This window comes from Heteronotia binoei, chromosome 17 (genome assembly GCF_032191835.1).
Source record: "Heteronotia binoei isolate CCM8104 ecotype False Entrance Well chromosome 17, APGP_CSIRO_Hbin_v1, whole genome shotgun sequence".
Taxonomy (NCBI): domain Eukaryota; kingdom Metazoa; phylum Chordata; class Lepidosauria; order Squamata; family Gekkonidae; genus Heteronotia; species Heteronotia binoei.
Window position 1 is genome coordinate 2656732 of NC_083239.1, and position 23326 is coordinate 2680057.

At 46.0% G+C, this 23326-nt stretch overlaps 1 protein-coding gene across 1 annotated transcript in view; it reads left to right on the forward strand.

Moving 5' to 3' along the window:
• The first annotated feature begins 397 nt into the window (after nucleotides 1-397).
• PPFIBP1 (PPFIA binding protein 1) overlaps nucleotides 398-23326 on the forward strand; it is a 212621-nt gene continuing 189692 nt past the window's right edge. The window contains exon 1 of the mRNA XM_060258534.1: nucleotides 398-570. The gene's annotated coding sequence lies outside the window, so the exon portion shown is untranslated. The remainder of the gene's footprint in view (nucleotides 571-23326) is intronic.

The following is a 23326-nucleotide window of genomic DNA, read 5'->3' on the forward strand; positions in this document are numbered from 1 at the left end:
AAATAATGAAGGATAGGGGCACGTTCTTTTGGGGCTCATAGAATTGGACCCCCTGGTCCAATCCTTTTGAAACTTGGGAGGCATTTTGGGGAGAGGCACTAGATGCTATGCGGAAAATTTGGTGCCTCTACCTCCAAAAACAGCCCCCCCAGAGCCCCAGATACACGCAGATCAACGCTCCATGATTTTCTATGGGACTAAATCTCCCTAGGGAATAACAGAGTTCCCAGCAGACATTTCCCTCCCCTCCCCCCCGCTTTCTGCCGACCCTGGGGGGGGGGGGAGGGCCTCCACACCGGGGGATCCCCTGCCCCCACCTGGGGGTTGGCAGCCCTCCTCTAGGTAAGGCGGCGGCACGGCCTCGCTGGCTCTCCTGCAGCCTGGGCGGGGGGGGGGGGAGGAACTCCGGCGTGACGTCAGGGCTGCTCCCGACGGAGGGAAGCGAGGAGGCGAGGCGAGAGGCGAGGCGAAGGGCGAGGCTGCTGCCGAGAAGCTGAGCGGGGGGGAGCCCGAGACGGGGCCGAGGCGGGCCGGGAGCTCCGCGGGGCGCCCGAGCTGCTGGAGACTTGGGTAAGCGGCCTCGTGCGCCCCGGGCAGGGGGCGAAGGCGAGCGAGACGCTCGGCAACACTGTGGCGCCCGCTCCGGGGAAGTTGTGGGGACTCAGCCCGGCCGCTTCCTGCCTTCCCTGCGAGGGGGGGGGGGAGGGAGCGCGCCCGGGGCTTGCAGTCGCAGGAGGCTCCGGCGCAGGCGGAGTGGGAACCGACCCGGGCAATGCCTCCCAGCCGTCGCGCCTGCCTTTTGCAAAAGCCTGCCGGGGGTGGAAAGCACAGGCGGCCGCTGGGAAGGGCTGCGCTCGCCGAAGGGCTGCGGCCAAATGCGAGAGAGAGAGAGAGGGGGGGGGGGGGAGCGCGGCCAGGTGTGGGGGTGTGTGTGTGTGCAAGCGACGTTTTCGTGCGAAATGAGAGAATGGATTTTGTGGCTCAAGCGGGGAGGGTGGAAAAAAATCCGGGCATGCTGTCGGCGACGTGTGCCGGCCGCTGGAAGCTCGCAGCCCGGAGGAAAACGGTTGGATTCTAACTCTGTGCCGGTGGTAAGAAGTTCGGGCTGCAAGTTTGAATGCGTCCCAATCTGTTGCTCCGCCGATCAGGGAATGGGGGGGGGGGAAAGTTAATGAACGCACGCTGCTGGTCCCAAGGCGCAACAAAACCTGGCACAGCTAGAGTTATCATCTTCTTCTTCTTCTTCTTCTTCTTCTTCTTCTTCTTCTTCTTCTTCTTCTTCTTCTTCTTCTTCTTCTTCTCTTCTTCTTCTTCTTCTTCTTCTTCTTCTTCTTCTTCTTCTTCTTCTTCTTCATTCTTCTTCTTCTTCTCTTCTTCTTCTTCTTCTTCTTCTTCTTCTTCTTCTTCTTCTTCTTCTTCTTCTTCTTCTTCTTCTTCTTCTTCTTCTTCTTCTTCTTCTTCTTCTTCTTCTTCTTCTTCTTCTTCTTCTTCTTCTTCTTCTTCTTCTTCTTCTTCTTCTTCTTCTTCTTCTTCTTCTTCTTCTCTTCTTCTTCTTCTTCAAAATGATGGTGGTGGATTTGCAGCGTAGCTTTGTAGATTGGCTCTGGAGCTGCCTTTTTTTTTTAAAGCTCGGGGCGGGATTTGTTCAGCTTTGATGCACAGTGGAGCTGACTTCTGAGAAAATCACCGCTAGGACCTCCTGGCCTTTGTTTCAAATCTGGGGTTTTCTCTTCCGTGGTACGCCCCGGCTGGCTCTTTCTTGTTTAGTACAGTAATATTTGTTGCTGCTTTCTAGGTCTGCCAAATCCTTGCCGCCGCTGCCTGCTGCGTGTGGAAGGCTTCCTGCGAATACAGAGTCCTTTATTACTTTCCCTAAATCTGGAAGCGTAAGAAACGTCCTCCGGGCAGTTGTTTATTCACAGGGGCAAAACAAGCCCGCCTTCTTGTGGTGAGCGGAGAAGTCATTGGAATGAAGGAAAGAGAGACCGAAGAGGTCTTTGAAACTCGTGCTTGCTGGTGGGTGTGACCCCCAACTGCAGTGGCGGAAAATTATTACTCACGTATGCAGTGGCTGGGCTGGGTCTAAAAATATTGGCTGCCAGGAGACAAAGGGGCCCACTCATAACTATAAGGGTTTTGTTTAATTTTTATAAGAAATAAATAGGAATTAGGGTTTGTAGAATCTGTCGGGCTCAAGCGCCGTGTTCTACTGGAGAAAGTTTTCCTTCCAGACGTTTCGTTCTCCGCTGCGGGAGAACATCCTCAGTGGCGTTGCAGCCGGAGCAGGCACTCAGACCTTGGCTGCTGTGCATTGAGTGGGCCAGGGCTGCTGGAGAGCTGCTATTTGTAGGCTGGAGGGGGTGTGATGAAAGGGCAATTAGTTTGTGGATGTGCCCATTGTTTGGTGGGGGCTTCCTGGAAGGGTAGTGATAAGGAAACTGGCTGTTGAATGTGACCATTGTTCCGTGTTAATTGCTGGGAGGGTTGGAAGGAGTTTAAAGATAAGGAAGATGGTTGTTGACTGTGCTGATTGTTCTGTGGAATTTGCTGGTTGTTCTGAGACTTTCTGCAATTTATAGTCTGTAGGGTGTATAGTCTGTAGGGTGTTTTGCAGAGCTGGGTACCAAGACTGGTGGATGAAAATGCCTTCTTCCTTTCTGTTAAAATTGTGCTGGTGTTTGTAAATCTCAAATTCAATAAATAGAATTTTCAAAAAATGCATAAGTGGAAAAAAGGTACAATTAAAACTTTAGCAAAATAAATGTATATTTTTTAGCTATTACAGTTTGCTCCTGTACAAGTAGCCTCTTGGACATTGAGCCTTATAGACGCTTTTGCTCTGGCAGCCTCCCTCAAGGTTATGATCATTTGGGCTAGAGCTCTGTTGTTTTGGCATTTGACCTTTGGACTTCTGTGTGACCTCATGTCACGCCCTGGCAGGGACCAGGGAGGGGTTTTTTCCCCCCACTGGCTGCCCCCACTCTGTAAAAGGTCTGTCTTTCACCCAACCCTTGTGCCTTCTTTATCAGCAAAATCTTTTCTTTGTGACCAAAGAGATGTGAGGACTCAGGTAGTTCCAACAACATTTTTATTCATAGTGTTTAAACAAATAATGGGTTATAAACAATAATTTTGGTGTGGTGGTGAAAGGTGAAAAACAGTGCAGGTGGTAGAAATCAAATAGTCCTCAGCGGCAATGTTCCCTCTAAGCTGTGGAGTCTTGTGAGTAGAAATTCTACTTTGTGAGCTACTAGTATTAAAGTTGTGAGCTACTGCATAAATTAGTACCCCGTCCATAGCCTGTTAGTTGTATAATTATTTCATTATATATTACAATGTAATAATAAGGCAAGGATGACATTGGATTGATAACCTGCCCTCCTGAGATTCAGAGTGGCTTTACCTTCCCTCTCCCCCACAACAGGTGGGTGGGGCTGAGAGCTCTCACAGAAGCTGCCCTTTCAAGGACGTCTCTGTGAGAGCTATGGCTGACCCAAGGCCATTCCAGCAGCTGCAAGTGGAGGAGTGGGGAATCAAACCTGGTTCTCCCAGATAAGAGTCCGTGCACTTCACCACCACCGCAAAATAAAGTGCACAACTGTATCATCCCGAAACCATCCCCTCCCTCCTTGGTCCATGGAAGAATTGCCTTCCGCAAAACTGGTTCTTGGTGCCGAAAAGGTTGGCCTCACTAGGCAGGCCTTTCCTTGCCCTCTAGGCTCCAGATCATGACACCAAAGGAAGAAATATTGTTTTCTGTATAATTTGTTGGCTTGTTCCCATTGATTTATACCCCTACCCTTCCTGCAAACTAATTCAGGGGCACAGGAGATCTTTATGGAGACCAAGAAGGAAGATGCACCATTTATTACAGATGAGATTATCAAAAGCCTTATTGACTAGGGCTGGTTTCAGACAGGCACCTTGGGGCCCTTGGGAGGCATTTGGAAACCAGTCAGCTCCAAAAGGAGCAGCGCGGGGCTTTTTTTTGTAGCAGGAACTCCTTTGCATATTAGGCCACATACCCGTGATGAAGCCAATTCTCCAAGAGCTTACAGGGCTCTTAGTACAGGGCCTACTGTAAGCTCCAGAAGGATTGGCTGCATCAGGGGTGCGTGGCCTATTATGCAAAAGAGTTCCTGCTACGAAAAAAGTCCTGGGACAGCCAAATCTCCTCCACATATTCCAGCCCAAGGCACCCCTATCCCGGCTGGGGGGCACCTTGGCGCAGTCAGACAGCTGTAGCGCACCATTGCCTTGGTGCAGTTTGCGTCCCCCCCCCCCCCGTACATTTACTTTGCATCCCGGATTGCGTCTGCGACCTCATGTCCGGCACAACTACTTAGCATAATTCGGTCATTAACAACCTTACCACAAGGTAAGCCAAACGTTAGAGAATTGGAAGTTGGCTGTGAGGCTTTTGCAAGTTTTTTTTCGCAGATATGGTCTCATCGCTTTGGTGCGACCTTCCCGCCACAATTGATATAGTGAAAGAACTCGAGGCACCGAGCACGTCTTCTGGTCCATTTCTAGATTCCTTCACTCAGCCTGGAGGAGGTCGACAGGATCCTTTTTGCTGTGCGCCCTACCACCTGTGGGTTGGACCCGTGCCAGCCAGGCATCTCTATGTGAGCCACTGCAGGCTATTGCCAACAGATCCCTCTTAGAAGGGATCTTTCCCACACCTCTTAAAGAGGCTGTGGTCCGTCCCCTCTTGAAAAAACCATCTGCAGACCCGGCCATATTGGCAAATTATTGGCCGGTGTCGAACCTTCCCTTTTTGGGTAAGGTTATAGAGCGGGCGGTGGCGATTCAGTTACAGTGATTCCTGGATGACATTTCCACACTGAATCCATTCCAGTCCGGCTTTTGACCAGGTCATGGGACGGAGACGGTTCTGGTCGCCCTCATAGATGACCTCATATGACATCTGGATCGGGGCGGCTCAGCAGTGCTGTTACTCTTTGACCTGTCAGCCGCATTCGGTACGGTTGACCATCAGCTACTGTCTAGCTGCCTCGTCGACGTGGGGATTCAGGTGTCTGCCTTGCGGTAACTGGCCTCTTTTCTCCAAGGTTGGGGACAAAGGGTGGTGATAGGGGAGGAATCATCCCAAAGGCACCCACTTATATGTGGTGTGCCACAGGGTGCGGTTCTGTCTCCGATGTTATTTAACATCTACATGTGCCCCCTTGCCCAGATTATCAGGAGGTATGGGCTGGGATGTCACCAATATGCAGACATCACCCAGCTCTATCTATTGATGGGTGGCCAGTCCGACTGTATCCTGGAAAATCTAGACCTGGCTCTTCAAGCTGTAGCATCTTGGCTCAGGCTGAGTTGGTTGAAGCTGAATCCAGTGAAGATGGAGGTTCTCTATCTGAGTCAGGGTGGTCCGGGAAGGGAGATCCCTTTACTGGCTCTTGATGGGGTGTCATTAATACCGGCCCCTAAGGTCAAGAGCTTGGGAGTACTCCTGGAGTCCTCTCTCACAATGGAGGCCCAGGAGGCCCAGGTAGCAGCCACTACCAGATCCACCTTTTTCCATCTTCGGCGGGTATGGCAGTTGGCCCCCTTCCTGGAGCATGCCAACAATGGTGATCCATGCTACGGTCACCTTGAGAATAGATCACTGTAATGCTCTCTACATGGGGCTACCCTTGACTCTGGCCCGGAAACTACAGCTAGTGCAGAATGCTGTGGCGGGTCTGTTAATGGGGCTCCCTCGTTGGGAGCACATTCAGCCAGTGCTGAAAGAGCTGCACTGGCTACCTATTGTGTTCCGAGTCCGTTTCAAGGTGTTGGTATTAACCTTTAAAGCCCTTTATGGTCGGGGGCCTGCCTATCTACGGGACCGCCTTTCTCTGCATGTTCTCCAGCGAGCACTGCATTCAGGGGCACAAAATCTACTGTCCATCCCTGGACCAAAAGAGACCAGTTTATGCTCCACAAGGGCTAGAGCCTTCTTGGTGGCAGCACCAGGGATGTGGAATGCCCTCCCAGAGGCTATAAGGACCCTGCAAGATCTTTCTACTTTCCGCAGGGCCTGTAAGACAGAACTGTTCTGACAGGCATTTAACATCTGACCTGGGAGAAGACTGCCACCCCACATCTCTAAAGAGCTATGATTACTATCTGATTACCATCAGGAAAAGAATCTGCCTATATTAAAGACAGCACCATAGAATGTTTTAATTGTAATTGTATTTTATTGGTTTTTAAATTGTAAATGCAAATATCTAAATTGACTGTTAGCCGCCCGGAGTCCGCTTGCAGAAAGGGCAGGATAGAAATTTAAGGTTAATAAAAATAAATTTGTGCACATGGTCTCATGCACTTAAAACAAAACAAAACTGGTGAGCTCATAGAGTAGATTGGTGGATTGAACCCACCAATCCGCCTCACTTGCGCATTTCTGCGTCCAGTCGCCAGAGAGGCAGCTAGCGTGTGACTCAGAAATTTGCTACCACTTTGGGACCGGGGTGGGTGGCAGAAATGTGCATTTAGGTGTGCTTTCTGATTGGTTTCCAAGGCGTCTCTGGGTCACCTTAAACTGCCTGTCTGAAACCAGCCGAGGTGCATTTTTTGAAAGGATAAAATTTTACCCCAATGGGATTTCTCCTAATTAATTGGGGAAATTAGCATAATTGGAGACTGGTGAGATGGGGGGGATAATTAGGAGATCTCACCAATGTTTTACAGGGATCAAAGAGTAAAAACATACATACGTAACACATGAGGAAAACGCGCACACTATCTAAGAGGAAAAATAAAAGGAAAGGAGCGGGGACGCAATGAAAAATCTTTTCTGTCTTTGCAATGTCTGCAGTAGCTCCATAAGTTGACTCCGGCTGCATGTAGGGTTGCCAAGTCCAACTCAAGAAATATCTGGGGACTTTGGGAATGGAACCAGGAGCAAGGGTGTGACAAGCATGTTTTGACTCCCAAACAAGTTCTGGTAATCACATTTAATGGGACCACCCGCCTTTTAAAACCTTTTCCTTCCATAGGAAATAATGGAGGATAGAGACTACTCCTTTGGGGGCTTATAGAATTGGACCCCCAGTCCAATCTTTTTGAAACTTTGAAAGTGTTTTGAGGAGAGGCACTGGATGCTATGCTGGAATTTTGGTGCCTCTACTTCAAAAAACAGCTCCTCTGGAGCCCTAGATACCAACAGATCTATTCTCCATTATACTTCATGGGAATCAGTATCCATAGGGTATAACAGAGTGCCTAGCAGACATTCCCTCCCCCCGTCTGTTTTCTGATAACCCTGAAGTGGGGGGAGGGCATCCAAACCAGGGGATCCCCTGCCCCCACCTGGGGATTGGCAGCCAACCCTAACTGAACGTTACAGTCCCAGGATGGAACACCCAGCTAAGCTTCATTACGCAGTCGCAACAGTAAAGATCTGAGCCTATATAACACATGCGTTGGCCTCACATAACCCAAATCAGAATTATTTCTTCAGAGTTACTTTATATTTAAGAATATAATAAATATCTTTGAAAAAGGATTTTATTTTTTTTAAAAAAATCATTAAAATAGTATTACTTTGTAAATGTTAGTTGCATTAAAGTAATTATATTGAAACTTCTATTATATTTTCAAGCTACTAAAAGGTCATTAACATTTTTAACATATTCTCATTAGGGGAGGGACGGTGGCTGAGTGGTAGAGCATCTGCTTGGGAAGCAGAAGGTCCCAGGTTCAATCCCCGGCATCTCCAGCTAAAAGGGTCCAGGCAAATAGGTGTGAAAAACCTCAGCTTGAGACCCTGGAGAGCCGCTGCCAGTCTGAGAAGACAATACTGACTTTGATGGACCAAGGGTCTCATTCAGTATAAGGCAGCTTCATATGTTCATATGTTTGGGGAGGGACGGTGGCTCAGTGGCAGAGCATCTGCTTGGGAAGCAGAAGGTCCCAGGTTCAATCCCTGGCATCTCCAAAAAAGGGTCCAGGCAAATAGGTGTGAATAACCTCAGCTTGAGACCCTGGAGAGCCGCTGCCAGTCTGAGAAAACAATACTGACTTTGATGGACCAAAGGTCTGATTCAGTATAAGGCAGCTTCATATATTCATATGTTAGGGGAGGGATGGTGGCTTAGTGGTAGAGCATCTGCTTGGTAAGCAGAAGGTCCCAGGTTCAATCCCCGGCATCTCCAAAAAAGGGTCCAGGCAAATAGGTGTGAAAAACCTCAGCTTGAGACCCTGGAGAGCCGCTGCCAGTCTGAGAAGGCAATACTGACTTTGATGGACCAAAGGTCTGATTCAGTATAAGGCAGCTTCATATGTTCATATGTCTAATGTTTAAGGGGGCCCACATGCCATTGGGCAAGCTGGCACCCTGGCCAGTGCATATATGTCCATTAACATTTGCTGGAGACAATTTACAGTCAGTGCCAGGATCTCTCTGGAAACTTGTGCTTGTAGAAAGTAGCAGAAAAACACTTCCCCCCCTTCCACATTTAAATCTGAGAGAATTAAATCTGGCATTATTCAGGTTCAGCTATACTGGTAGCTGATCAGATTCTCTGATATATATTTGGCTTAAATAATACCCAGGAAAATACCAATAAGGAATTTTTCATGTATTTTTTTTCTCAGTTTGTACCAAACGTGCACCCGTAATGCTGGCCCAAAGGACACCTTCCTTCCCCTCTTGATGGTCAAGTTTCCATCCAGGATTTGTGGAGAGGGAAGATGTCTGCTGCTTGTTTTGTCACAGCATCTCAGTTCACCATCTAGATGACCTGTGCCTTAAAGTTTGAGAACGTGGGTTCCAAAAAAGAAACAGTCTCCCCCACCCTATCTGTGTAAAACTCGCCACCTTGGAAGTCTCCAGGGAAAATCCCGAACAGAGTTGCACCCTGTCAAATCCGTTTACATCTGTGGATTAAGAATGTTATAACTCTATTTGGGATTGAACTGTTACCGGCAATCCCTTGCTCATCGCAGGTCACTTAAATTTGCAAGTACAGATACAATGGTACCATTGATGGGGTCAGAGAGCAGCTTGCAGTGGAATAGTTGCAGCCTGCCATTGCGTCCTGTTTAGCAGTACGAACAAGGATTGCAGGCCATGAGGTCGCTCTGTGGTGGATTTGGGAAGGTGAGTTTTATCATGGTCGTCACGTAATTCCTCATTGTGCAGATCACTTTGATGGCTTAGAATGATTTCATGTGTAGCTGTACATCTGAGGATGATGCTTGTTAATTACGTGGTAGGGTTACTTTAAAATTTGGGGTTTTTTCCTGGCCTCTTTAACAGCCTGATATAATCACATCTGTTGAATGGGGGGGCATTTTTTTTCCTTCCTGGACAGTAAATAAAAAAACCTAAAGGTTACTTTACTTGGTAAGAGTTTCAAAAGGATACTGTGGCAAGAAGCTGCTGAATTTGAAATTCTTGGTACTTTCAGGTGTGTACTCAGTAAAGAATTGAGATTATTTGCTTTGCTTTCTACAGAAAGTAATTATTCCTCTTTGCAAAGATATGTACGCAATTTAGATTCCCACACCCACTCTGAATAGCTCACAGTAGATCTTATTTGCAATCTACTGTAACTCCTTCTGGGCTCTCTATGCAATAACTATCTTCCTTTTCCCCACCAGTTTGCACTTTTGTGTGAATGCATCTCTTTGCTTACAGCGTAAGCTTCATGTCTCTGAGGTAGTGGGTTCTAGGTCACTAAAACCTACTGCAATGCATTAGTCTTGAAAGTGCCACAGTTTTTAAATTTGTTTTTGGTAGTGTGTTCTCAAGAAATAGGCAACATATACGACAATAAGTAATACTTTAAATGGGTTCTTGCTTGGGCTTGAAATCCAAAGCTGTTTTTTTCCCCCCACATTAAAAGTTTTATTGAATTTCAGCTATAGGGAAGGAGAAAGGGACGATTTTACAGGGAAATATAGGAACACAGGGTTGGAGGAAGAGGACAGGTCCTCTCTTAATTACATATACATCTGATTCAATCATCATTTCATCTATATATTGTTTACAATTAGTATTTTCTATTTTGTCTCTTATAACACTTCTATCTCTCTACAATTTTTATTTTGGCTTAGAAATACACATTTCTTATAATTGCTAATGTGGCAGAACCGGCCCGATTCTGCCTTCAGACCCAGTCCCGTCAACTCCCTTTTGAGTTGCCAACTCCTGAAGGGAGCTTGTCTTCTTCCCACCACTAGGGCACGCTGCCACCACCTGCTCAATTTAGGGGTTCCTGACCGAGAGGAACAGGACTCCCAATCCCCCTTCCCAGTTCTGTGGCCTCAAGGTCCTCTGCCAACCCAGCCCCTGGTTATGACAGAGACCAAAGTCCTTCTTTGGGAGACCCCTGGAGGATTGGCACCCTTGCCAACTGTATGCCTTCCTCCTTCCCTGGACTCCCCTCTAGCAGTAGCGTGGTCTAAGGCAGTTGGGGAAACTATGTGGTACAGAGGGACTCCAGATTATAATAAAACATTTATTTACATTATAGAACTATATACAGGCATTATAAAATTGTGAACAGAAGAACTAAATCAAACTAGGGGAAAACGCTCCTTTCCCTACTATACAACTGGCCCCAACCATACCATCCAGAACTGACTCACCAGTCTCCAAGACTCAAATCAAACTGTCATCTTCCTGCCAACTCCCAGATAACCATGGCGTAAAATGGCATTTCTCCACAGCTTCATCTTATTTCAGTATATTATACAATACTCCTCATCTTATATATTCTTTATGTACAAATATACTTCTTAGTTGTCTCAGTTTCCATACTGTGCCTAACCAGTCACACTAGGGTTGCCAAGTCCAATTCAAGAAATATCTGGCGACTTTGGGGGTGGAGCCAGGAGCCTTTGGGGGTGGAGCCAGGAGACATCAGGGCGGAGCCACGAACAAGGGTGTGACAAGCATAATTGAACTCCAAGGGAGTTCTGGCCATCACATTTAAAGGAACCGCACACCTTTTTAAATTTCTTCCTTCCATAGGAAATAATGAAGGATAGGGGCATCTTCTTTTGGGGCTCATAGAATGGGACCCCCTGGTCCAATCGTTTTGAAACTTGGGAGATACTTTGGGGAGAGTCACTAGATACTATACTGAAAATTTGGTGCCTCTACCTCAAAAAACAGCTCCCCCAGAGCCCCCGAAACCTCCAGATCAATTCCCCATTATACCCTATGAGAATCAATCTCCACATAGAGAATAATGCTCAGCAGACGTGTGTCCCCCCCCCATTTCTGGCAACTCTGAAGGGGATTGGCCTTTCTACTCACGAGTTGCTGCCAACTTCTTCAAAGTAACACAGACACACCATCCCAAGAGGAAGCCTTTCAATCAGCAACTGAAGCCTCTGGAGGTAGAAACGCACTAAGAGTCCCAGCATGCACCTCACGAAGGGAGGCCGGACTGGAGTGAATAGCAGGCCGGCGGTGGGTGGGTCTTTGTGACCCGGAGGAAGGGAGAAGTCTGAAGCCAGGCAGGGAAAGAGACACGGCACCGTTCCACCACCCCCCCCACCCCCGCTTCCAGATTTTTAGAGTGCGGGGGATTAGGCTGCTAATTCAGGGGTCCCCCGGCAGGGCGGGGGGGGGGGGTTGGGAAGCCTAAGTCATACAGTGGTTGCAAAATCATATTGTCTTGTACATTTCCTTCTCGTAATTTTGCAGAAAGCAAGTCCATTTCAGTTGTTTCTAAAAAGTTTCTGAACAAAATCTTGTTTAGGTATTTTTTGCGTTTTCCACTGTTTTGCATATATTATTCTTGCTGCCGTTACTGCATGGATCAAGAATTTGGTTATCGGTTTGGGGAGCGAATCTTGGCAAATATTCAACAAGTACATCTCAGGTTTATGCAGCAAATTAGTCTTTAAAATTTTCTGTAGACAACTGAATTTGTTTCCAATAATTTTTTGCTAAGTCACAGTACCACCACATGTGATAAAATGATCCTTTTGATTTTTGATACTTCCAGCACTTATATGAAACATTTGAGTGCATTGTTGCCAGTTTGTCTGGTGTAATATATCATCTATAAAACATCTTGTAGAAATTTTCTTTGAAAGCAACTGATCTTTTAATCTTAATATTTTCTTTCCGTACTCTTTCCCAGGTAGCTAAATCAATATTATAACCGATATTTTGTGCCCATTTCACCATATTGTCTTTTACTATTTCATTCTGCATTTTCATAGTTAATAGAGAATTATAATTTTTTAAAATCATTTTTTCCTCTGGTCCTGTTATAATTTGGTCAAATTCATTTTTCCGTTTTGAACATCCCATTTCTTTATCTTTCATATATCTAGATTTTAATTGTATTTTCGTCCACCAATCTAGCGTTTTATTTTCATCTATTGTTAAAGTATCAGTCTCATCCAGTACATTCTCATATGTAAGAATTTCTTCAAAGTTTAATAGCTTTGGTTGACACAATGCTTCTAAAGGTGACATCCATTTCAGAATATGTCTATATATTTGGGGTTTTATCCGCTTCCAAGTTAAGTATATTGATCTTCTGATTTCATTAATATTAAATACATTCTTCGTTGACACATTTTGGCCCACAGTAGTGTACATGCTTTATAATAAGTCTGCCAATCTGGTAAAGCAAAACCACTTCATTTAGCATCCTGCAATGCTTTTAGTTTAATTCTGGGTTTCTTATTCTGCCATATAAACTTAGAGATCATTTGTTAAGTCAAAGCCTTCCAAAATTAACAACTTTTTATTCTTTAAAGGAATCCATTAGTTGATCTTGGTTTCCATCATATTTTTTGCTAAACATTTAGTTTTCTTATAATTCACTTTAAAGCCTGAAACTGCTCCAAATTTCTCCAATTTCTCTTTAAGACTTTTAATGGCTGTTACTGGATCCTCCAATATAAAAACCAAGTCATCACCAAATGCTTGAAGTTTATAGGATTCTCCCCTTATTTTAATTCCTTTTATTTCTTTATCAGATCATATTTGTTCATTTAAGTATTCCAACATCAAAATAAAGAGTAAAGGTGACAGCGGACAGCCCTGCCTTGTTCCCTTTTCGATCTTAATTTGATCCGTCAGTGCTCCATTCACGATAATTCTTGCCTTCTGTTCTGTATAGATAGCTTGTACCCATTGCTTAAATTGTTTGCCATAGCCTATCACCGTCAAACATGTAATCATAAATGTCCAATTTACATTATCGAAGGCTTTTTCTGCATCCAGAAAAATGAAGACTGCTTGCTTATCTGGATATTGCTGATAGTACTCCAATGCATTCAATACTGTTCTCATATTGTTTCTCATCTGCCTCTTTGGTAAAAATCCCATTTGATATTCATTTGTTATACTCATCAAAACTTTCTTCAATCTTGAAGCCAAAATAGATGTAAAAATTTTGTAAACCACATTTAATAATGAGATGGGTCTATAATTTCTAATATCTTTTGGGTCTGTTTCTTCTTTATGTATAATAGATATTGTTGCTCTTTCCATGAGGCTGGTATTTCCAACATCAACGTTATTTTTTCTAGAAGCATTTTATATGGTAGTAGTAGAACATCTTCAAAACTTTTATAGAATTCTGCCGGTAGGCTGTCTGGTCTCGGTATTTTATTGTTCTTCTGTTCTTTAATTACCCCAGTAATCTCTTGGACTGTTATTGGATTATTCAATATCATTTGATGTCCCTTCAAAAGTTCCTCTTGTTTTTCCTAATGTATACATTCTTCTTGCAGGGGCTCTGCACTTTCATGCTTTTTGTATAAGTTTCCATAGAAAGTTTTTACAATTTTTTCAGTTTGGTTACTTTTGTATTGCTTTATGTTGTTTTCATCCTTCAAGACTGTTATTATTTCTCTCTTTCTTTTTTTCAGTCTATAAGCCAACCATCTACTTACTTTATTTGCGTTTTCAAAAAAGAATTGTCTTGCCCATTTCAATTTCCGTTCTACTCTTGCAAGCAAATTATATCTGCTTGTAATTTTCTGAGTTGCAGGGCAAATTTTCTTCTTTTTCCAGGGGCATTTAATCCATTTACATTGATAGAGATCAATTTTAGTTTGTTTCCCCCCATTCTTTCTGAGCTTTACTACCTTGTATCTCTTGCAGCTCTTTTTGCATTTGAGCTCTTGTTTTGACTTTTTTGTCTCCTTCAAATTCCTGAGTTTTTGCTACTCTTTTTTTTCTCTTCTTTCTTCTTTCTCTTCCTCTGATCCTCCTGATTCTTGGTCTTCAACTGCATATCTTTCTAGAAAATCTTGTGCTTTGAATATAGATGTGATATTAAATCTTTTATCCTGGTATATTAAAAATACACCTTCTGGTACCAGCCAATGAAATTGTATATTCATTTTGTTTAGCCATGCCGTCAGTTTCTTATATTCACTTCTTTTTTGTCTCATACTCCAAGGAACCTCTTTCAAAATTCTTGCTTTGCTGTCTTTCCACCTTAGATCTTCCTCTTTCGTATATCTTAAGATGGTATCTCGCACTGTGGTCCTTATGAACTTAATATGAATCCCCCTGAGTAATTTATGTTTCCTTGTGTGTGAAGAAGCAACTCTCTGTGCCCAATCTATGTCTTGTTCAATCTCTTTTGCTGGGGATTCCATTATTTTGCTCAGTAGTTCACTAACTTCCTTACTTATATCCTCTCCTTTTTCTTCTGGGATATTTTGAAAGCATAGGATATAAGCTGACATCTCCATTTCCAATTTTAAGTTCTAGCATCTATTTCCCTGAGCTTGTTTTTCTCTTCTTGCAAATTAGTGATCATAGATAATAATAATAATAATAATAATAATAATAATAATAATAATAATAATAATAATAATAATAATAATAATAATAATAATTTTATTCTTATATCCCGCCCTCCCCTGCCAAAGCGGGCTCAGGGCGGCTCACATGACATGGTTTACACCATGATCACACTAAAATCCAATCATTACAATAAAAGACAATTAAAATAGTTAAATACATTCAATTAAATTAAATAAACAATTAAAATTATTAACAGCTACAAATTAAAGTGCCACAGTCCAGTATATGTATAAGATGGCTAGGTGCCATTTCCGGGTTCCATCTTAAATGCGAGTTGACAGAGGGTGGTTTTGCAAGCCCTGCGAAACTGATTTAGGTCTCGCAGGGCTCGCACCTCCTCTGGTAGTTGATTCCACCATTGGGGAGCCATTGTGGAGAAGGCCTGCTCCCTTGTGGCCATTGTGGAGAAGGCCTAGTTGTCTCTTCCCTCTCTGTTTCCTCAACCTTAGCGGTCACTTTCTGTGTTTGTTGGCTATAATCAAAAGTTGTTTTTGGAATTCATCCAATTTCTCATTAGTTTTTTTAATTTTTTAATTTCATCTTTTAAGTTCCCTTTTAATATTTTGTAAGACATCTTGATTCTGTTTAAAGCCTTCCATCATCCCTTTTTGTAGTTTTCCTATCGCATCTTGGTCAATTGCTGCTGCTACTGATCTGTGCAATCCAAGTGATGTGCTTTGTGGAGCTCTTTTAATTTTAGTCTCTTTTGGATCCATTTTCCAAAAAAGAAAAAAAGAAAAAAGAAATTCTATCTTTGTCTGATCAATTTAAGTAAAAATATTTACTGGTTATTAGCTTTACAGTTACACCTCTCTGTTGGCTTTTGAGACAACCACCCTTTTCAGTAAAGGTTTCCTTAAAAATCTATAAATGCACTCTATTTCACAAACCACCTTCAAAAAGAAAGGGACCAGGCCACCTTAAATAATGTTGTACCTCCCAACCACCAAGTTACAATTGCAGACCGTCCTTTTCAGTAACCCAATACATCACTTCCTGTTTTTTGAGGAGCTGAGTAAGCTGCAGCGTGACTGTGTGGCTTGCAGTGCTCTTCATATGTTTTTATATTTTTTTCATATTGTGAAGGATAGCCTAGAGGAATTTCTAAACATATTTATAAGAAGTGACTTACGTATTCATATTTGCACCTTTTTAAAAATCCCTGGACAAATTCTTGTGAGTCAGCCAACGTTGGAAGTTCCTTTTATTTTAGGTTGACTCAAGGTTTTGACAGTCAAATATGCACTGTGAACTATTGGTTGTGGAACACGAGTAGCATTGAGGACACACAAACACAGACTGCATTTCAATAACTATAACCCAGCAGGGAAGATACTCAAAATGCAGATATTCTCTACAGTCAAATACCTAAAGGCAAGCAAATTTGCATCCATAAATAAGCTAGTTCCCAGTTTTCTGTCAGTTTACTGCAGCTGTCTCAGGGGACACACCCAGGAGTTCCATGGTGTTATCTGATGTGTTTCCTGGCGCCTACTTGCACCTTGAGTCTTGGGATAAAATTTAAATGGACCTGAATAGTATGGCAAGCGACGGAGGTGGGGTTGGGTCAGGCTGCTCCCTTCTGGTTGACAGGTTGGCAAAGGACTGTGCTTATCTTGTGCAGCCTTGTGCCTTTGACTTGAACATAACTCAGACTACCTTATGACTCTGGGTGTTGTAGCTTCCCTCTTGGCTATGCAGGGAGCAAATCCTTCCCATTCTTTGGAAACTGACACCAAGCAGCATCTGTTTCCTAAAGCAAAGAACCAATTCCAGTACAGGGCAGTCATCTTGTGATTGGCACTGCCCCATGACAGTCGTTTTGGGTTGGCACACACTGCATTTTCTCAAAATTCTAAAAGTATCCACAGGCATTTTTAAAGTGTGGTCCCCGCCCTGGGCAGTGTCCAGGAAATGGAAACGCGGATGAGGTGCCACACACATATTAGGGTTGCCAACTCTAGCTGAGGAGGGTAGAATGTTCTGTGATACCACATTTGCTCCCCTTCTGGTGATGTCATTCCCACCAAAATTTAAATTTGCCATCTCCTATCACTTCCCTATTACCTTTTCCTCCCATTACTTCTAGGTTTCTGCATGCACATGTTCTCTGTGGTGTATTAATCCTTTGAGCCTAAATATAGTATAACTGGCTGCTATCCGATCACAGAGAGCCAGTTTGGTGTAGTGGTTAAGTGTGCAGACTCTTATTTGGGAGAACCGGGTTCGATTCCCTACTCCTCCACTTGCACCTGCTGGGATGGCCTTGGGTCAGCCATAGCTCTGGCAGAGGTTGTCCTTGAAAGGGCAGCTGCTGTGAGAGCCCTCTCAGCCCCACCCACCTCACAGGGTGTCTGTTGTGGGGCGAGGAAGAGAAAGGAGATTGTAGGCCGCTCTGAGACTCTGAGATTCAGAGTATAGGGCGGGATATAAATCCAATATCTTCTTCTAAAGAGAGCCAGTTTGGTGTAGTGGTTAAGTGCATGGGAGAACTGGGTTCGATTCCCCACTCCTCCACTTGCACCTGCTGGGATGGTCTTGGGTCAGCCAGAGCTCTGGCAGAGGTTGTCCTTGAAAGGGCAGCTGCTGTGAGAGCCCTCTCCAGCCCCACCCACCTCACAGGGTGTCTGTTATAGGGGAGTAAGATAAAGGCGATTTGGAGTGGAGGACGGGCTATAAATCCAATATCTTCATCTTTTTCTATCTGACGCAACATAAAAAAGCCCTCCTAAAAATCCTTTTTCGGATTTTTTTCAGTATTAAGAAGAAAAATAGTGATGAACTGAGTGCTTTGTCGGTCTGTCAGATGGAAGTGAGTAGATAGTCATCAATATGCTGATAATACCCAGCTGTATGTTACTCTGAATAAGCCACCAACTGTGGTTGTCTTCCTCCTGGCCCTGTGTATGAATTGCTGAGAGAGAGCAAATTTAAGTTCGATCCAAATAAAGATGGTGGCCTGTGCTTTAAACAGAGTTGCTCTTCCAGTGGTGAGCAGCATTTGCTTAAAGACTCTGTTAAGAGCTTAGGGAATCTTGTTGGATCCTGGTTGCGTGTTGGAGAAACAAGTATCCATGACAGCAAAACTTCTTTTTTTTTTTTGCAGTTATGTCCAGTTAAGAAACTGGCTCTCTATTTACAGACACTGGATCTAGCCATGGCGACCCATGCTTCTGTAATTTCAAGACTAGACTACTGTAACATGCTTCACATTGTGGGTTCCAAAAGACAATCTGGAAACTGCCGCTAGTGCAAAATACAGCATCTCATTTTTTATTGGGTGCTAGCTGGTGTGATTGAGTTCTATTCTGAAGTCCCTCTGCTGACTGACAATTAGTTTCTAGATCTAGTTCAATATGTTGGCTTAACCCTTCATGATCCCAAAGATGGCAGGTAAGGGGGCCGAGTGGAAGTACTCGCCTCCGTCCTTGGTGTTGTGCAATGCCAGGTCCATAAATAATAAGACCTCAGTCCTGCAGGACTTCCTGCTTAGGCAGGATATGGACCTGGCTTGCGTGACAGAGACCTGGGTGCAAGAGGGGGAGATGGTAGCTCTCTCCCAAGTTGCTCCACCTGGGTTCTCAATCCTTCACCAAGCATGAACTTGTGGGTGGGAAGGAGGGGTGGCCTTTTTCATACGGGAGACTTACTCCTTCCGGGCGCTTCCATCTACAGAAATCACTGGCATAGAATTTATCGACTTGACGTGGGATGTTAGGGAGAGTTTGGTAATACGGCTGGTGTACTGTCCACCTAATGCACTGGTCAGTGCCTGATGGAGGCTGTAGCAGGCTGGGCCTTGGAGTACCCTGGACTGATAATCTTGGGTGACTTCAGTGTCCATGCTGAGGACGAAGTCTCTAGTTGGGTGGCAGACCTAGTGTCATCCATGGCAGCACTAGGACTCTCCCAATATATAACAACTCCCACACACCAAGCAGGGCACACTCTAGATTTGATCTTTGTGGCGGGAGTTGTAGTGCTGTAGTTGTGGTGGCGGCCACAAGTATAGCCACCTTCAAGAGGGGTTTAGATAAAAATATGGAGCACAGGTCCATCAGTGGCTATTAGCCACAGTGTGTGTGTATATAAAAATTTTTTTGCCACTGTGTGACACAGAGTGTTGGACTGGATGGGCCATTGGCCTGATCCAACATGGCTTCTCTTATGTTCTTATGTTCTTAGTGGACCAAATTGCTGCTGATGCAGTGCCTTGGTCAGACCACTATGCCCTGAGGGTCCCTGTGAACCATTGCTGGTGGTTGCAGTGACAATGTGGCTGGTAGCAGTGGCTGAGGTGGTGGTGGCGGCAGCTGTGGCTGTGGTGGTGGTGCTGGCTGCCCTCCCGGGGGAGCAGGTCTTGTTGGCGACCCAGCCGGTGAGGCGGAGCGCAGGTCTGGAGCTCTCAGAAGCATCGGAGCATGTAGCTGAAGTTCGTGCAGGAAGAAATTGCTCATAAAGCGGAGCTCATCTTGAATCTGCCCCACCGCATCTTTTAACTTGAGCCGGATCCACTGTTGATCCGCTGCTCTTGCCCGGTCGCCGTCTCCCCCTGGGCCACCCAGCAGTTCTGGCTCTTCTTCCTCATACTCCTCGGGCTCGGGACAGTCACCCTTTCCCAGTAGATTCAGCCGATGGGTTTGGTGTTCTAGCCCAGTCCCGGACCTCTGTGGTTGCCATGCGTGGGAAGTAACAAACAGTCTCTCCTCGGTCTTTTCCCCCAGCCCTTGTTTTCGCTTTTGGAGGGACATCATCTTTGGCATAGCCCCAAGATCTATGGGACGACTCTCACTAGTCGCGCCCTGTGATGGGAGGGCAGCTCCCGTTGCTTCCTCGGATCCTGGTTCCTCACTTATGCTGTGTGAGGGATGTGTATTGAAGGAGGATGCTGCCCAAGGGAGATCTGACTCTATGTCAGGCCCCCCCTGGTACTCAGTAAATAGACTTCAAGTTCTTGTAAAGTTCCATTTATTATAGAATCCAGGTAAGTACACTCAGACAGAAGAAGAAGAAGAAGATATTGGATTTATATCCCGCCCTCCACTCCGAAGAGTCTCAGAGCGGCTCACAATCTCCTTTACCTCTCCCCCCCCCACAACAGTCACCCTGTGAGGTGGGTGGGGCCGGAGAGGGCTCTCACAGCAGCTGCCCTTTCGAGGACAACCTCTGCCAGAGCTATGGCTGACCCAAGGCCATGCTAGCAGGTGCAAGTGGAGGAGTGGGGAATCAAACCCGGTTCTCCCAGATAAGAGAGCTCTGGCTGACCCAAGGCCATTCCAGCAGGTGCAAGTGGAGGAGGGGGAATCAAACCTGGTTCTCCCAGATAAGAGAGCTCTGGCTGACCCAAGGCCATTCCAGCAGCTGCAAGTGGAGGAGGGGGAATCAAACCTGGTTCTCCCAGATAAGAGAGCTCTGGCTGATCCAAGGCCATTCCAGCAGCTGCAAGTGGAGGAGTGGGGAATCAAACCCGGTTCTCCCAGATAAGAGAGCTCTGGCTGACCCAAGGCCATTCCAGCAGCTGCAAGTGGAGGAGGGGGAATCAAACCCGGTTCTCCCAGATAAGAGAGCTTTGGCTGATCCAAGGCCATTCCAGCAGCTGCAAGTGGAGGAGTGGGGAATCAAACCCGGTTCTCCCAGATAAGAGAGCTCTGGCTGACCCAAGGCCATTCCAGCAGCTGCAAGTGGAGGAGGGGGAATCAAACCTGGTTCTCCCAGATAAGAGAGCTATGGCTGACCCAAGGCCATGCTAGCAGGTGCAAGTGGAGGAGTGGGGAATCAAACCCGGTTCTCCCAGATAAGAGAGCTCTGGCTGACCCAAGGCCATTCCAGCAGCTGCAAGTGGAGGAGCGGGGAATCAAACCCGGTTCTCCCAGATAAGAGAGCTCTGGCTGATCCAAGGCCATTCCAGCAGCTGCAAGTGGAGGAGCGGGGAATCCAACCCGGTTCTCCCAGATAAGAGAGCTCTGGCTGACCCAAGGCCATTCCAGCAGGTGCAAGTGGAGGAGGGGGGAATCCAACCCGGTTCTCCCAGATAAGAGAGCTCTGGCTGACCCAAGGCCATTCCAGCAGGTGCAAGTGGAGGAGGGGGGAATCCAACCCGGTTCTCCCAGATAAGAGAGCTCTGGCTGACCCAAGGCCATTCCAGCAGGTGCAAGTGGAGGAGGGGGGAATCAAACCCGGTTCTCCCAGACAAGAGAGCTCTGGCTGATCCAAGGCCATTCCAGCAGCTGCAAGTGGAGGAGGGGGGAATCAAACCCGGTTCTCCCAGATAAGAGAGCTCTGGCTGACCCAAGGCCATTCCAGCAGGTGCAAGTGGAGGAGGGGGGAATCAAACCCGGTTCTCCCAGACAAGAGAGCTCTGGCTGACCCAAGGCCATTCCAGCAGGTGCAAGTGGAGGAGTGGGGAATCAAACCCAGTTCTCCCAGATAAGAGAGCTCTGGCTGACCCAAGGCCATTCCAGCAGGAGCAAGTGGAGGTGTGGGGAATCAAACCCGGTTCTCCCAGATAAGAGAGCTCTGGCTGACCCAAGGCCATTCCAGCAGGTGCAAGTGGAAGAGGGGGGAATCAAACCCGGTTCTCCCAGATAAGAGAGCTCTGGCTGACCCAAGGCCATTCCAGCAGCTGCAAGTGGAGGAGTGGGGAATCAAACCCGGTTCTCCCAGATAAGAAAGCTCTGGCTGACCCAAGGCCATTCCAGCAGGTGCAAGGGGAGGAGTGGGGAATCAAACCCGGTTCTCCCAGATAAGAGTCCACACACTTAACCACTACACCAAACAGGCATTCTGAGTCAGATCTAGAGTTAGGCAGAGGGACCGGGGGTAATATAGGGTTTAGGAAATGCGAAGCAACCCCCCCCCCCCTTCCCAGGCACAGCTACTTTCCCAGCGGTCTTGGTCCGGTGTTTCCTGACCCAAGGCTGCAAACTTAGATACGTTTGTTACTAAAAGTGCACTAGACCTAATAAACGCAGGTGTGCATTGCAGCAAGCGGTGGGAATGAGGGAATGGAAAGGGGAGGAGGAGATAACGGTACCTCAATGTGCAGCAGTTCAAAACAGTTTGCAAAATGATTTAACTCATTCATGGCAAGGTATTTGACAGCAGGTACGGCAGCTGGCCCCTTTCTTGGAGCACCTCGACTTAGCAATGGTGATCCATGGTATGGTCACCTTGAGAATAGACTACTGTAATGCCCTCTACATGGGACTGCCTTTGACTCTGACTCGGAAACTGCAGCTAGTGCAGAATTCTGCAGCACGGTTGTTAATGGGGCTCCCCTGATGGAAACACATTCAACTGGTGCTAAAAGAACTGCATTGGCTGCCTATTATATAACAAATCCATTTCAAAGTGTTGGTATTGAACTTCAACGCCCTATATGGTTGAGGACCGGCCTATCTAAGGGACTGTCTTTCTCCATACATACCCCAGAGAGTGCTGCGTTCAGGAGGGCAAAATCTGTTATCCATCCCCAGACCAAGGGAGGCCAGACTAAGCTCTACACAAACTAGGGCCTTCTCGGTGGCAGCAGTGATGTTATGTAATGCTCTCCCAGCGGCCATGAGAGCCCTGCGGGACCTCTCTCAATTCTGCAGGGCCTGCAAAACCAAACTTTTTTGACAGGCCCACAACAACTAACGTGGGAGGAGGCTGCCACTGCTATGTCGCTGAACAATATCATCTGTAAGGTCGCTAACAGAGTAATAAAGAGAACAGAACTGAGATACGGAGAAACCGCCTTTGTTATGGAATCTTATAGCACCTAGTAACGTAGTTTTAAAAATTGTTTATGTATGTTTTTGTTCTTTTAAAATTGTAATTTGAATTGTTTTTATCATGACCGTTAGCTGCCCAGAGTCCACTTGCGGAATGGGCGGCATATAAATCTAAAGTAAAAAAACCAAAATAAATAAAATGATCTGAGACCTGTATATGTAAAGATGCACCTCTGCTCCCAGATTCTCCCAGCAAGGTCTACTGTAACTACCTCCCCCCACCCCAGTTGTTCGAGGAATATTAAAAAATGGTCCGGACTCAAGCTTTTTCAGTGGCTTACTCATGCTGCTGGAACACACTCCTGGAAGAAGAAGAAGACATTGGATTTATATCCCGCCCTCCACTCTGAAGAGTCTCAGAGCGGCTCACAATCTCCTTTACCTTCCTCCCCCACAACAGACACCCTGTGAGGTGGGTGGGGCAGGAGAGGGCTCTCACAGCAGCTGCCCTTTCAAGGACAACCTCTGCCAGAGCTATGGCTGACCCAAGGTCATGCCAGCAGGTGCAAGTGGAGGAGTGGGGAATCAAACCTGGTTCTCCCAGATAAGAGTCCGCTCACTTAACCACTACACCAAACTGGCTCCTGAAGAGGTCAGGAGCAGGTCCCTCTAAGCTGTGCAATCCTGTGAGCAAAAATTCTACTTTATGAGCTACTGGCATTAAAGTTGTGAGCTACTGCATAAGTTAGTTTGCTCTGGGGCCATTTTTCCTGAGCTAAGACAAAAATGTGTGAGCTGG